Below are 15,788 nucleotides of genomic sequence, written 5' to 3' on the forward strand. Positions count from 1 at the left end.
GTGATATGATAGAGTTATAACAAATATATAGCCTACTAATGATACTAGTATGGCAGTTCATAGTACTTGATCAAGTGAAATAAAGATGGATGACAATACTTTGGATGCCGTAAAAATGGTACATGGACACGATATTTTTAGTATGAGAGGCTTTTAAAAGAAAGAACGTTATCGTAGTAACAATTAATGGAGAGTTAGATCAGAAGTGTTTTCATGATTAAATTTAGATTTAAAAGGAAGAATGGACCGAGCATGAAGTGGCGTAATTATTATAACATGAAAAGTATTACGTCGTACAAAGAGGACAGGTTATCCCTCGCTTCTTCCGGGACTGATGGATCGGGCACACGAATTAGGCATCATCATTCACTAATGGACCACGGACGGATAACTGTGCTTCTTTTACATACGTAATACTTTTCGATGTGATATTAAGTACATTATGCTCGCGTCCATCTTGTTTTAAATGTATTGTCGCGAGGTTGTATCAGTTCTAACTTGGGGTTCTGCCCTATGACTGGAAGCTAAAATATTACAAGCAAGAAGAAGAAGAAGAAGAAGAATGGACCCAGGGTTATGAACCGAGTTTAGCAAAGTGTAGGTTTGATAAAAATTGTAAGAGACGACATTATTTGTAATAATTGTAGAGGGAACTGAAGAGGCTGTTAACATCGTAACAGTGACAGGTTTACAATTATTACTATCAGCTGTAAAGGTATAAGTACATAGTAGACTAGTTGTAGAGTAATGGGCAATACTATCATTTTGGTTCGTATAGACTAGGTGATGATTATATTGCGGGGGCTGAAAGAAAAAGTCGACTCGAGAGATACATTGTTAGGTGGGAGGTTGGGGGTGGTCGAATTTGACGCTAAACAGGGAAACAGCTTAACATTATTCACATTCGGCCAAGGTGTAGAATTTACATTGCTAAGAAGATTGAGATGAGTTAGGTCATATGAATAGCTTTCATCAAGCGTAAAGTTACTATCTATAAGGGATTGATTAGTGGTAACGTTATTCATTTTTTTGTGGCCAGCAACCTCACGGGACGGGGTGTTTTGACAGAGGGACTCAGAACGCTGAATAGGCTTAGAGAGAAGATCATCATCAGCAGAAGTAAGATCAATCAGATCCACATCATGAGAGACGTCAAGGTTAGATTTTTGTGGCCAGGAACCTCACGGGACGGGGTGTTTTGACAGAGGGAATCAGAACGCTGAATAGGCTTAGAGAGAAGATCATCATCAGCAGAAGTAAGATCAATCAGGTCCACATCATGAGAGACGTCAAGGTTAGAACACCCTGGTGAGAGTTGAGAGAGGAACATTGCAAAATTTTCAGCAAACTTCAATTTCCCCATTTTGCTGAAATGGAGACCATGGGATGTAAAATGTCTTCTTTTTAGAAATAGATTGGAGTTGAAGTAGGTATACTTATGGTGACGGGTTTTTGCACAAATACCAATGTTGGTTTCCTGGATTCGCGCATAAAGTGAAGCATGGGCGTCATGCCTGTATGGAATACTATTGATGATGACGTTAGTTTTGGCTGCTATCTGGTTTAGACATGCAGAGGGAATAATGTCAGCAATTTTTAATATTTTTTGTACCTACATAAATTTATTCAGTTTTGTTAGCTAATTTAACATCGTCATCACCTTTTTTTGATGTACTTTTAAACAGCTTTAAATGTAACTTTGAACTAACAATAGTACCCCTAGCTGTACAGAGTGTACAGGCATGATTATACTGGTGCTGAGTCAATGTCAGCAATTTTTAATATTTTTTGTACCTACATAAATTTATTCAGTTTTGTTAGCTAATTTAACATCGTCAACACCTTTTTTTGATGTACTTTTTAAACAGCTTTAAATGTAACTTTGAACTAACAATAGTACCCCTAGCTGTACAGAGTGTACAGGCATGATTATACTGGTGCTGAGTTAAATTAATAAAATAATGAACTTTATTTTGATATTTAGAGCTACCTAATATTGAAAAATTTCATTTCTGTGTTTGATTTTTTTTTAATTGAAAATTTTGAGCAAAACAAGCAAGAAGGGAAAGGAAAGATACAGTTTCTGCATTCTAGAAAATATTTCAATCAGGTTAGATTTTCTTGTTTATTATTTTTGTTTTGAAAAGGAATTCATAACACCTACGAAATCACAAAAAACATCAGAAGGTTTTTCTACTCTTCAGCTTTCCTTTCTCCTTTTCATTAATTTTACCTGATTTTTGATTTCTATATTTTCCATCTCAGCTTCATTAGGACTTTCTGAAAAGCTTTGAAAATATTTTGGCAGAGTGGAAAATATGGTGCTCTTTTTTCGGCAAAATTAAGCTTGAATCTGATGTCTGTAGGAAGATATCTGTACATATCCATAAAAAAATTCATTTCTGTGTTTGATTTTTTTTAATTGAAAATTTTGAGCAAAACAAGCAAGAAGAGAAAGGAAAGATACAGTTTCTGCATTCTAGAAAATATTTCAATCAGGTTAGATTTTCTCGTTTATTATTTTTGTTTTGAAAAGGAATTCATAACACCTACGAAATCACAAAAACATCAGAAGGTTTTTCTACTCTTCAGCTTTCCTTTCTCCTTTTCATTAATTTTACCTGCTTTTTGATTTCGATATTTTCCATCTCAGCTTCATTAGGACTTTCTGAAAAGCTTTGAAAATATTTGGCAGAGTGGAAAATATGGTGCTCTTTTTTCGGCAAAATTAAGCTTGAATCTGATGTCTGTAGGAAGATATCTGTACATATCCATCGAATTTTTTTAAAGTGTCAAATGATATCGAATTTCAAAAATGTCAACTCACGGGAAAAGATGCCAGTATAGATGGGACAGGAAGACATTTTTGAATAAATTGAAATCATGTCATCTAATCATCTTTAGGTGTCAAATGATATCGAATTTCAAAAATGTCAACTCACGGGAAAAGATGCCAGTATGGATGGGACAGGAAGACATTTTTGAATAAATTGAAATCATGTCATCTAATCATCTTTATTTCTTTTGTTTTATTTTCATGGTAATACGGATCTCTATGCATGTCCATAATTTATGTAGGTAATTAGATACTACAAAACCATCATCATAATATTTTCCATTAAAAGGAAGGTAAATGGCTGAAATTTCGTTCTATCACTTCCGATTTTGGGGGCAATTTCAAACAGCTTCCAGCCGGGAGAGGAAGCATTTCTGGATATGGGTCCACGGTCCATACTCCATAAGTGAAAAATACTTGATACGGGTAATCATCTTTATTTCTTTTGTTTTATTTTCATGGTAATACGGTAGGTATCTTACGAGTGTTATCCCCATCGGCAAAAAAGGTTCTCATTCTTCTTCATTATTTTAACAAAGAATGAAAAGAAAGAAAAATAGACAGTAAAAGATCATAGAGAGGGTACGTAAATAATTGATTCTATTAAATTTCGAAAAGGATAAGAAGAAGAAGGGGAAGGAGGAGGAGAAGGAGGAGGAGGAGGAGGAGGAGAAGAAGAATAAGAAGAAGAAGAAGAAGAAGAAGAAGAAGAAGAAGAAGAAGAAGAAGAAGAAGAAGAAGAAGAAGAAGAAGAATTTGGGTACAATTCAATTTGAATTTAGCTACAATTCAATTTGAATTAGGTGTATTGACTGTGTCTAACGTCCAATACAAATTGTATAAAAAAAAACTTTTTACATATTTGTAGTTAGATACATACATATATTTTTCAATGAAACTATGTTCATGTGGTCAAAAAGTCTTGAGGAAAAAATGTCTATTTATTATTATTATTTTAGGTTCCAACTGGGAATCAAACCTTATCCCCTGGATTACAAGTCAACCGATTTATTTGAAATTAGGACACAGCTGTGGCAGTCTGTGCAATTTGTTTCGACTTTGAACTGCGTTTCATTTTTCATTGCAATAAAATTCATCTCTGATTACTTTTGAAAATTTTAAATTTCAAATTATAGTTTTATTAGCTCTCTCTCTCTCTCTCTCTCTCTCTCCCTCTCTCTCTCTCACCCTCGTGTCATATCGGATTTACATCTCATGAAAGTTGAAAGATAATGAAAGAAGTGCATTTTCAAGTTCAAGTTGAAAATTTAATCTGACCTACTTTACTTCAAGGTCCTGTTTCACTTTTTCAATGCGATTCCCTTGTTGGAAAATCCTTGTTTGTTTACAAATCAAGCTCAAAGTATGCGAATGATGCAATATAGCAAAGGTTCAATTGAATGTCTTCAAAATACACAAAATACTCCCTTTTTTGACACCGCTTCGATTCAAATCATTCAATAAATACACCGAACACTCCCTTTTGACACCGGCACCGTTTAAATTATTTTGCAGTCCTCTGAGTCTGTTTCCGGTATTTGCTCTGGGCTGAGGCTCTAATTTCAATTTTCTTCGTTTGACTAAATTGTAGGTTTCAATTTCAGGCTGATTGCTTTTAGTTTTTCCGTTGTAAATGTCCGGTGAAGCTGATCGGAATGATGAAGTGCCTATCGACCCATAAGTCCGGTACACACTGAGGTTATAGTTGGAAATAGCTAGATTTGGTTTTATGTATTTACTATACGTATATCCTACGAGGACAACGGAAAAGGAGAAGGTTCTATTTATATCTATGAGATTTTGCTTTCGAAACTAAATGGGAAAAATATGTTCCTATTAATAAATAATACGTTGAACTTTTTTTTTCTCCCATAAAGTTTAAATTAACTTGGCCAAGATTAGATAATGTCACAGAAAAAGAAAAGCCCTCTTTTTTTTCATACGTAACAAATGAGAAAAAGATTTTGTCCTGCCCTACTCTTATTGACTCGTCCCCTTTCACATGTTCTTGTTCCTATTTTTCCTATGTCTATTGCTTAGTTCTAACCTTAAGCTCTTTTTGCGTCCATCGAATTTAATCTCAAGCTATACTGACTAAACGGTTAGAGCTATTGTAAAAGTTACGTGTGATGTTCACACCTGAGTTTTCCTACCCCCTTCATTCTCTCTCTTCCCCTATCCTCCCTCAGTCGCTCAGCCCCAATTCCCTTTCTTTCTGCCCCTACCTCAATTCCCTTCACGCTCCTTTCAGATCGAAAATTCTGATTGATTGTCCCGAACGAGGGAAAGTTTTTTTCTCGCCCTCTCCCGGTGGAGCTATTTAGAACGTTCCAGTTGGGCGAGCCAGAAATGGAAAAGTGAAAAACCCCTTTCCGCCTACATTGCTGCGTTGGGCAACAGACCAGAACTTGGAGAGAGCGATGCGAAAAGAATCGAGAGGAAGAGAAAGGGTAGCTGTGAGAAAGTTGGTTTGGGAGGGGAGAAGATATTTGTGAGTGGAAAGGATAGGAGTCGTTGATTAGGGACGTGACTGATGGTAGGAATGAACGGGCTTGGCAAAAAGAACAAGTCATTTTCACAAATCACAAGCGAGTGACCATAACAATAGGTGCATACTTTTTTTTAGTCCTGAACTTTTATCCAAAGTTAGCTACCTATTATTTACTTTAGGCCTATTAGAATTTTGGTATTCGTATAGGCAAGTAGGCATAGGCTTTTTTAGGACCAAACCTAACTGTGATAACAATGTTCATATCTGCTGCTGACAATGAACGGGCTTGGCAAAAAGAACACGTCATTTTCACAAATCACAACCGAGTGACCATAACAATAGGTGCATACTTTTATTTAGTCCTGACCTTTTATCCAAAGTTAGGTACCTATTATTTACTTTAGGCCTATTGGAATTTTGGTATTCGTATAGGCAAGTAGGCATAGGCTTTTTTAGGACCAAACCTAACTGTGATAACAATGTTCATATCTGCTGCTGACAGATATTGTTTATGATATTAGAACAATATCAAAACAATATGGCGGGAGGAGGCACGATTTGGGGGTCCAGATTGGAACGAGCGAGAAGCAAAATGACTACGAAACAAACAAAATAATAAATTTGAAGAAGAAGACGACGAAGAAGAAGAAAAATTAAGAGGAGAAGGAGAAGAAGAAGAAGAAGAAGAAGAAGAAGAAGAAGAAGAAGAAGAAGAAGAAGAAGAAGAAGAAGAGGAATAGGTATCACATTTATAGGAATTTATCATGATGGGAATTATTTTCAACACCATCTTACGAGTTTCTTTTTTTTTTACAAAAATGCCTATAAAATAGCTTTTTGTCGCTTTTGGGTCATTTTTCTTGGCCTGGAATAATCTAGTTTCACTAGTAATTAACCTACCCACATTTATAGGAATTTATCATGATGGGAATTATTTTCAACACCATCTTACGAGTTTCTTTTTTTTTCCACAAAAATGCCTATAAAATAGCTTTTTGTCGCTTTTGGGTCATTTTTCTTGGCCTGGAATAATCTAGTTTCACTAGTAATTAACCTACTGAGAGAGTGTTGATGGTAAAGCCATTTATGTAGATGAGACACCACCAAGATTAAGAGAGAACAGTAAAAAATTGGAAAAGACATTGAAATAAAGTTTCGAAGAAAGTTTGAGTTTTTTTAATTTTACTATTATTTTATCTCGAGACGACTTTATAAAATGGAAAAACAATTCAAGGACCCTATTAAAAGCGTCCGCAACATCCAGGGTTGTTATTTTTACATCTTTTTTACAAGTTTTTCTCATCAGGAGAGCTTTCGCCATAAAGTTCAACGTTTGCGTTTTTAATTTAGAGATAGCATCCCTTGGGTTCCCATTTCTTATGTTGAAAGAGTCAAATTTGTTCCATTTCATGTTCAATACTGGAGAAGTTTTATGTACTTAGGAAGGTTTAATTAATGTCCTTAGGTTTGGCCTAATTTGACCGCTATTTGTTTAGGAAAAAGTTTGAACTTACTCAAAGTTTCGAAGAAAGTTTGAGTTTTTTCAATTATTATTATTTTATCTCGAGACGACTTTATAAAATGGAAAAACAATTCAAGGACCCTATTAAAAGCGTCCGCAACATCCAGGGTTGTTATTTTTACATCTTTTTTACAAGTTTTTCTCATCAGGAGAGCTTTCGCCATAAAGTTCAACGTTTGCGTTTTTAATTTAGAGATAGCATCCCTTGGGTTCCCATTTCTTATTTGAAAGAGTCAAATTTGTTCCATTTCATGTTCAATACTGGAGAGGTTTTATGTACTTAGGAAGGTTTAATTAATGTCCTTAGGTTTGGCCTAATTTGACCGCTATTTGTTTAGGAAAAAGTTTGAACTTACTCCAGTGTCCACAATTTAATTGAGCCTATCAGGTTGCCTAATCCAATTAGGAAGTTGAACTTTAAATTTAAACTCGAATTTTGTTTCCGGCCATTAATCTCTAAATCTCTATGCATTTCCATAATATGTAGGTAATTAGATACCTACTACAAAACCATCATCATAATATTTTTCAAAAGGAAGGTAAATGGCTGAAATTTCGTTCTATCACTTCCGATTTTGGGGGGAATTTCAAACAGCTTCCAGCCGGGAGAGGAAGCATAGGGAAATATACTTCTTTTTTGTTGTACATTATGTCACAGCTCTGAGTGGGTGTCGGAAAATTGAATAAAAGTAAATTCAAGATCCCTTCTCAGTTACAAATTGAACAATTTTATTAGGCACTCAAAAGTCAAAGTGGAGGAAAAAGCCAAGGAGATAATAATATACCTACCCTTCTCAGTTACAAATTGAACAATTTTATTAGGCACTCAAAAGTCAAAGTGGAGGAAAAAGCCAAGGAGATAATAATATACCTACTGTATGTATTTATAGCTAAGGAAATTCTGAGTGGTAAGGACATACCTAAGTTAGGAAAACCTAGGAATTTCTTTTTACCTATTTGTAGTTAGATACATACATATATTTTTCAATGAAACTATGTTCACGTGGTCAAAAAGTCTTGAGGAAAAAATGTCTATTTATTAATATATTTATTATTATTATTATTATTATTATTATTTTAGGTTCCAACTGGGAATCAAACCTTATCCCCTGGATTACTACCTACTGTATGTATTTATAGCTAAGGAAATTCAGAGTGGTAAGGACATACCTAAGTCAGGAAAACCTAGGAATTTCTTTTTACATATTTGTAGTTAGATACATACATATATTTTTCAATGAAACTATGTTCATGTGGTCAAAAAGTCTTGAGGAAAAAATGTCTATTTATTATTATTATTTTAGGTTCCAACTGGGAATCAAACCTTATCCCCTGGATTACAAGTCAACCGATTTATTTGAAATTAGGACACAGCTGTGGCAGTCTGTGCAATCTGTTTCGACTTTGAACTGCGTTTCATTTTTCATTGCAATAAAATTCATCTCTGATTACTTTTGAAAAATTTAAATTTCAAATTATAGTTTTATTAGCTCTCTCTCTCTCTCTCTCTCTCTCTCTCTCTCTCCCTCTCTCTCTCTCACCCTCGTGTCATATCGGATTTACATCTCATGAAAGTTGAAAGATAATGAAAGAAGTGCATTTTCAAGTTCAAGTTGAAAATTTAATCTGACCTACTTTACTTCAAGGTCCTGTTTCACTTTTTCAATGCGATTCCCTTGTTGGAAAATCCTTGTTTGTTTACAAATCAAGCTCAAAGTATGCGAATGATGCAATATAGCAAAGGTTCAATTGAATGTCTTCAAAATACACAAAATACTCCCTTTTTTGACACCGCTTCGATTCAAATCATTCAATAAATACACCGAACACTCCCTTTTGACACCGGCACCGTTTAAATTATTTTGCAGTCCTCTGAGTCTGTTTCCGGTATTTGCTCTGGGCTGAGGCTCTAATTTCAATTTTCTTCGTTTGACTAAATTGTAGGTTTCAATTTCAGGCTGATTGCTTTTAGTTTTTCCGTTGTAAATTTCCGGTGAAGCTGATCGGAATGATGAAGTGTCTATCGACCCATAAGTCCGGTACCACACTGAGGTTATAGTTGGAAATAGCTAGATTTGGTTTTATGTATTTACTACGTGTATCCTACGTATATCTCAAAAAGAACGGAAAAGGAGAAGGTTCTATTTATATCCTATGAGATTTTGCTTTCGAAACTAAATGGGAAAAATATGTTCCTATTAATAAATAATACGTTGAACTTTTTTTTTCTCCCATAAAGTACCTACGTATATCTCGAGGACAACGGAAAAGGAGAAGGTTCTATTTATATCTATGAGATTTTGCTTTCGAAACTAAATGGGAAAAATATGTTCCTATTAATAAATAATACGTTGAACTTTTTTTTTCTCCCATAAAGTTTAAATTAACTTAGCCAAGATTAGATAATGTCAAAGAAAAGCCCTCTTTTTTTTCATACGTAACAAACGAGAAAAAGATTTTGTCCTGTCCTACTCTTATTGACCCGTCCCCTTTCACATGTTCTTGTTCCTATTTTTCCTATGTCTATTATTTAGTTCTAACCTTTTTAACCTCTTTTTTCGTCCATCGAATTTAATCTCAAGCTATACTGACTAAATGGTTAGAGCTATTGTAAAAGTTACGTGTGATGTTCACACCAGATTTTTCCTACCCCCTTCATTCTCTCTCGCCAGCCTAGTTAGCTTAGTTGGTAGTGCGTCTGCCTTGTAAGCGCTAGGCCGCGGGTTCGATTCCCGCCCGGGGCGGAAGTATGGGATGTTTGTCAGAAATGTCGGTCAATGGTTACCTACCTCCTTCACCTCGATTGATTTTATAACTTATTCATATGGTCCATAGCGTAGACTCCATAATACAAACATCGGCAAGGCCCGTTATGGATCAGCCAAGGATCAGGCACATTATTTGGATAGAAATAAGCAGAAAAGAACCATCCATAACGGGCCTTGCTTTATGGATGGTTCTTTTCTGCTTAATGTTGTCCATTGTACCCTCAATTTTCTGGAGTTGTCCACCTTCGAGCATGACAGTCATCTAAAATAGGTGACTTTCTAGGGATCTAAAACAGGTGATTCACTAGGGATCCAAAACAGGTGACTTTCTGGGGCTCTAAAGCAGGTGATATCCTTTGAATTTCAAGAGTTGTCCAAATTCAAGCGTAACGTCCTTTGAAAACTGGGAAATCACACAAGCATGCTGCTTGCTCTTGAGACGTGCTACGGGGCAGCTATTTCATTAGACAATTCCACCAAAACAGGGTCGAATAGATCAAAGGAATACCACTACGCTCGAGTAAGTTAGTATTAACACTATAACTACTACATTCCACTATAAAAAAATTTCTTCTTCTTCTTCTTCTTCTTCTTCTTCTTCTTCTTCTGGGTCTGGCTGGGGGACGATAAACAGGGAGTGGACCAGCTACATTCGACTATAAAATAACAACAAAAAAATCTCTCCTTGAAAAATCCTGACTGAAAAATCTAGGTTACTTCAATCTGACCTCTTCCTGAGTTATGCTGTTGAAAGAAACAAATTTGAATTCCACACATTTGGACAACTTTGAAAGTCAAACGAGGAGAGGGGAGGGGAGGGGAGGGGAAATATTTTATTCGGATGAAAATTCTTGTCAGTGTTTGGCGAAATACGACTCAAGCTCCGAAGACTTCCCTGGCTGGCTTATGGGATCAGAACAGGACTGGCTAAACTACGGCACCAAGTGACACGCAGTGGAATTTCCTTTGCCCTCGAAACGCTGAATATGAACACAAAATGCGTAAGATTAGATAAAAAATGAAATAAAATAAAGTTGTTCAGTCTTTAATACAGTGTTCCAGGTGGGTGAAAAGAGAACTAGAGAGGTAATTTTATTATCTTCTTTCTCTTATTAAATCCTCAATATCTAGTTTTAAGTTCCAGGATAATTTTGTGAAATAAAATTGACGATGGCACGCCACTGCAAGAGATTTGCCCAGCCCTGAAAAGTAGAAAGGGCTTACGATATTTCCCAAAGTTTAGGTATATTGAATCCCCTTGCCAGCCTTTAGCTTTCACAGGTCCCATGTGTGTTCGAAGAAGAATAAACTGCCACTCATATGACGTGTAGAATTTAGGAAAGGAAACATTTTCCCTTTCTCGTTAGGTGTACCGCAGCTTGAACGGTGGTAAGCCCAGAGGAAACACAAATTAAATATGCAGTGTTGTGTGGTGGGTATAAGAGCTATTGTCAGGATGTGTAATGCCTGCCCCTCACGTTCAGACAATCTGACAGACCCAGGACTGCGAGACCGCGGTCTGTCCAAAATAGGAATGCAATATCACTGAAATCCTCGGAAACTGAGAAGATTAGATATCTCCTTTTCTGAAGATCATTCCCCCACTTTTGGAATGGTAGTGGTAGTACAGGGGAAATTGTTTCGGTTACCGAAAGGAAGATACACCAAACAAATTACTCAACTCCTTTTCTGAAGCTCATTCCCCCACTTTTGGAATGGTAGTGGTAGTACAGGGGAAATTGTTTCGGTTACCGAAAGGAAGATACACCAAACAAATTACTCAAATTTCCTTTGTTTGCAGGACGTGTTCACCAAATTTCATCCAAATCGGTCACACTGTTTGAGGCGTGTAGACTAAGTTAAAACTTACACCTCACTTGGTTCGGTCAAATTCCCGAAATCCTTGTTTCTGGGGGAGTTCATCTTTCTGACGCAATGTCTGCTTTCTCTGCTTTCCCCTGGATAAAATAATACTATCGAATATGTTTGTCTATGATTTTGTTGTCGCTTAAAGTTTCTGTTAAAAAATAAACAATCCTACTCTTATTGACCCGTCCCCTTTCACATGTTCTTGTACCAATTTTTCCTATGTCTATTATTTAGTTCTAACCTTTTTAACCTCTTTTTTCGTTCATCGAATTTAATCTCAACCTATACTGACTAAAGGTTAGAGCTATTGTAAAAGTTACGTGTGATGTTCACACCAGATTTTTCCTACCCCCTTCATTCTCTCTCTTCCCCTATCCTCCCTCAGTCGCTCAGCCCCAATTCCCTTTCTTTCTACCCCTACCTCAATTTCCTTCACGCTCCTTTCAGATCGAAAATTCTGATTGATTGTCCCGAACGAGGGAAAGTTTTTTTTCTCGCCCTCTCCCGGTGGAGCTATTTAGAACGTTCCAGTTGGGCGAGCCAGAAATGGAAAAGTGAAAAACCCCTTTTCGCCGAAGTTTTTTTCTCGCCCTCTCCCGGTGGTGCTATTTAGAACGTTCCAGTTGGGCGAGCCAGAAATGGAAAAGTGAAAAACCCCTTTTCGCCTACATTGCTGCGTTGGGCAACAGACCAGAACTTGGAGAGAGCGATGCCAAAAGATTGCTGCGTTGAGCAGCAGACCAGAACTTGGAGAGAGCGAAGCGAAAAGAATCGAGAGGAAGAGAAAGGGTAGCTGTGAGAAAGTTGGTTTGGGAGGGGAGAAGATATTTGTGAGTGGAAAGGATAGGAGGGACAAGGGACTAGTTAACTAAGAGGGGGCAAGGGGGTCAGAGTTGGGTTGACAGAAAAGAGGAGGGGATATTTGAACTTAGGGGGGAGAGGGGGTATAATATCGACGAAGAGTAATAAGGAGGGGGTTATAATTTGAATGGAGGGGGGAAGAAGTGGAAAACAGAGAGGAAGGCGAGGAGAAATTCTTATGGAGAAAAGGGGATTGAGGAAAAGAAGAGGAGAGGGGAGGTGGTTATAATTTGGATAAAGAGGAGGCAAATTTGGTTTGACAAAAAAGAGATTGGTAGGGCAGAGAAGAATAAGAATGGTATAAAATCAAATCATGGTATCTTTGTGATAAAGCAGAGAGCTTTCTCACAACTTTGTGGGTATCACAGTATTACAAGTCTTTCATTTACTCAATCATCATATTTATTATCGCTCGTCTCTTCGTCTTGTAATGCCGCCACTGGTTGAGTGCACCCCGAACTCCAAGCACAAAGCCGAAAAAAACCTCGGCCCCGCCGGGAATCGAACCCGGACCTCCTGCGTGCAAGCCTAGTGTGATACCCACTCGGCCAAGGAGGTTGCTAGAATAAGGATGGTATGAGAGGGGGTTCAATTCTGGATGGCTAGAAATGTAAAAGGAAGAAAAAGGAGAAATTTGGATTCATGAAAAAGGGGATCTTAGATTCAGTGAGAAGGATTGAATAATGAGGAGGGGTTTGAAGGAAGAAATTTGAAGTGAGGTGAGGTAGAAAGAGAGAGGGGGAGAGAGAAGGGAGAGAGAGAGAGAGAGAGAGAGATAGATAGAGAGAGAGAGAGAAGGAGAAAATAAGGTTGAAATAGGTGGGATCCGTCAAGTTATTTCGATCAAGATTGATGTGGTCATGAGAGAAAGTTAGAGGAGGCTTTAGTGGAGGTGACGGAAGGAAATGAGGGGATTACGAGGTACTTTGAATCTCAAAATAGCGGAATAGGTACCACATTTATATGTGGTGAGTATAAGAGCTCTTGTCAGGATGTGTAATGTCTGCCCCTCACGTTCAGACAATCTGACAGACCCAGGACTGCGAGACCGCGGTCTGTCCAAAATAGGAATGCAATATCACTAAAATCCTCGGAAACTGAGAAGATATATCTCCTTTTCTGAAGCTCATTCCCCCACTTTTGGAATGGTAGTGGTAGTACAGGGGAAATTGTTTCGGTTACCGAAAGGAAGATACACCAAACAAATTACTCAAATTTCCTTTGTTTGCAGGACGTGTTCACCAAATTTCATCCAAATCGGTCACACTGTTTGAGGCGTGTAGACTAAGTTAAAACTTACACCTCACTTGGTTCGGTCAAATTCCCGAAATCCTTGTTTCTGGGGGAGTTCATCTTTTTGACGCAATGTCTGCTTTCCCCTGGATAAAATAATACTATCGAATATGTTTGTCTATGATTTTGTTGTCGCTTAAAGTTTCTGTTAAAAAATAAACAAAAAAGTTCAATCCATATACAGGGTGATTGCAGAAGTTCAAAACTTTCTTGTTTTTCCCCCATTACCCGCTCTGATCGCTCAGAGGTAGATCTTGTAATCCGGAGAGCTAGTCCTAGAATAAGCGACAAAATAATAACAGCATTATTTCGAGATACCCTAAGGACGTGTTTACCAAATTTCATCCAAATCGGTCACACTATTTGAGGCGTGTAGACTAAGTTAAAACTTACACCTCACTTGTTTCGGTCAAATTCCCGAAATCCTTGTTTCTGGGGGAGTTCATCTTTCTGACGCAATGTCTGCTTTCCCCTGGATAAAATAATACTATCAAATATGTTTGTCTATGATTTTGTTGTCGCTTAAAGTTTCTGTTAAAAAATAAACAAAAAAGCTCAATCCATATACAGGGTGATTGCAGAAGTTCAAAACTTTCTTGTTTTTTCCTCATTACCCGCCCTGATCGCTCAGAGGTAGATCTTGTAATCCGGAGAGCTAGTCCTAGAATAAGCGACAAAATAATAACAGCATTATTTCGAGATACCCTCTTACTTTCCGTGTCCGGCTATTCTTTATTTCTCCAATGATTCGCTGCAGCTATTGCACGTTTATTTGCGGCTAATTCTTCTATTACCAGCTAACACTTACACTCACACCAACGATTACATTTGTAATCCAAAATTTTCACCCAACAGGCAGCTACTCCAGGAATACAAGATGTAATGCTTCAGTAATTCGCGATTTTCCGACAAACATTCCAGGATGTTCCCTGAAACACTTTGGGAATCCCGTTGTATCCTCTTACTTTCCGTGTTCTTTATTTCTCCAATGATTCGCTGCAGCTATTGCACGTTCATTTGCGGCTAATTCTTCTATTACCAGCTAACACTTACACTCACACCAACGATTAGGTACATTTATTTTGTAATCCAAAACTTTCACCAAACAGGCACCTACTTCAGGAATACAAGATGTAATGCTTCAGTAATTCGCGATTTTCCGACAAACATTCCAGGATGTTCCCTGAAACACTTTGGGAATCCCGTTTCATCTATGAGATATCCGTGAATCCCAAGATCTTCAATCAAATATCCCAGGGTTCCAGGATGATCCATCAAAGTACAACATGGAATTGGGTCCCAGCATTTCAGGATCATAAATATGTCAAGGGACAACAAGGATTTTGATGACGTCACTGACCTACCGACCTATCAAAACATCTAAGGGTATGTAAACCATTCACACTGTATAAGTTCAATCATTCGGATATACATTTCACCTATTCTCAGCCTACCTGGGAGGAGAGGAACAGCTTGTATGGTCCACGGTCCATACTCCATAACTATAAGTGAAAAATACTTAATACGTTCCAATAATAAGCCTTTGAAATTTATCGCACGACTTTTACTTCCATATAAATACGTGACCTACCTTGTAACTTCCAGTGGTCAGCGAAGCTCAATAAAACCACTTGACATACTGAGCACAAAAATCAACACAAAAAGAACAAAAATCAAAGAATCAGTGTATTTCTCAGTATGTGAGCGTCAACTAGAATGAATTAGGTCAAAATTCGAGTTGCCATATCATCCGTTGGGTTTTGAAATTTCGGTTGTGCGGAAGAGAATGACAAACCAACATGGTGACAAAGCTGCTGATGGCGTGGTACATCACCATCACCACAAGAAAGCGGTGAGTGAATAGAATAGAATATACCCTGCTTAATGCTGTCCATTGTACCCTCAATTTTCTGGAGTTGTCCACCTTCGAGCTAGGGTTGGGACATCGACATCGATGTTTTGAAAACATCGATACATCGGAACAAAAACATCGATGTCAACATCGATGTTTTTGATTGAAAAGGATAAGAAGAAGAAGGGGAAGGAGGAGGAGAAGGAGGAGGAGGAGGAGGAGGAGAAGAAGAATAAGAAGAAGAAGAAGAAGAAGAAGAAGAAGAAGAAGAAGAAGAAGAAGAAGAAGAAGAAGAA

General features: G+C 37.4%; 1 protein-coding gene across 1 annotated transcript in view; it reads right to left on the reverse strand.

Annotated features, from left to right (window-relative positions):
• Positions 1 to 15,324, reverse strand: part of LOC103524697 (G-protein coupled receptor GRL101-like) — a 172,760-nt gene extending 157,436 nt beyond the window's left edge. Inside the window, exon 1 of the mRNA XM_026820029.1 lies at positions 15,232 to 15,324. The gene's annotated coding sequence lies outside the window, so the exon portion shown is untranslated. The remainder of the gene's footprint in view (positions 1 to 15,231) is intronic.
• Between the last annotated feature and the right edge of the window lie 464 nt (positions 15,325 to 15,788).

The sequence above is a fragment of the Diaphorina citri genome, unplaced genomic scaffold, assembly GCF_000475195.1.
Source record: "Diaphorina citri unplaced genomic scaffold, Diaci psyllid genome assembly version 1.1 scaffold115, whole genome shotgun sequence".
Lineage (NCBI taxonomy): Eukaryota > Metazoa > Arthropoda > Insecta > Hemiptera > Psyllidae > Diaphorina > Diaphorina citri.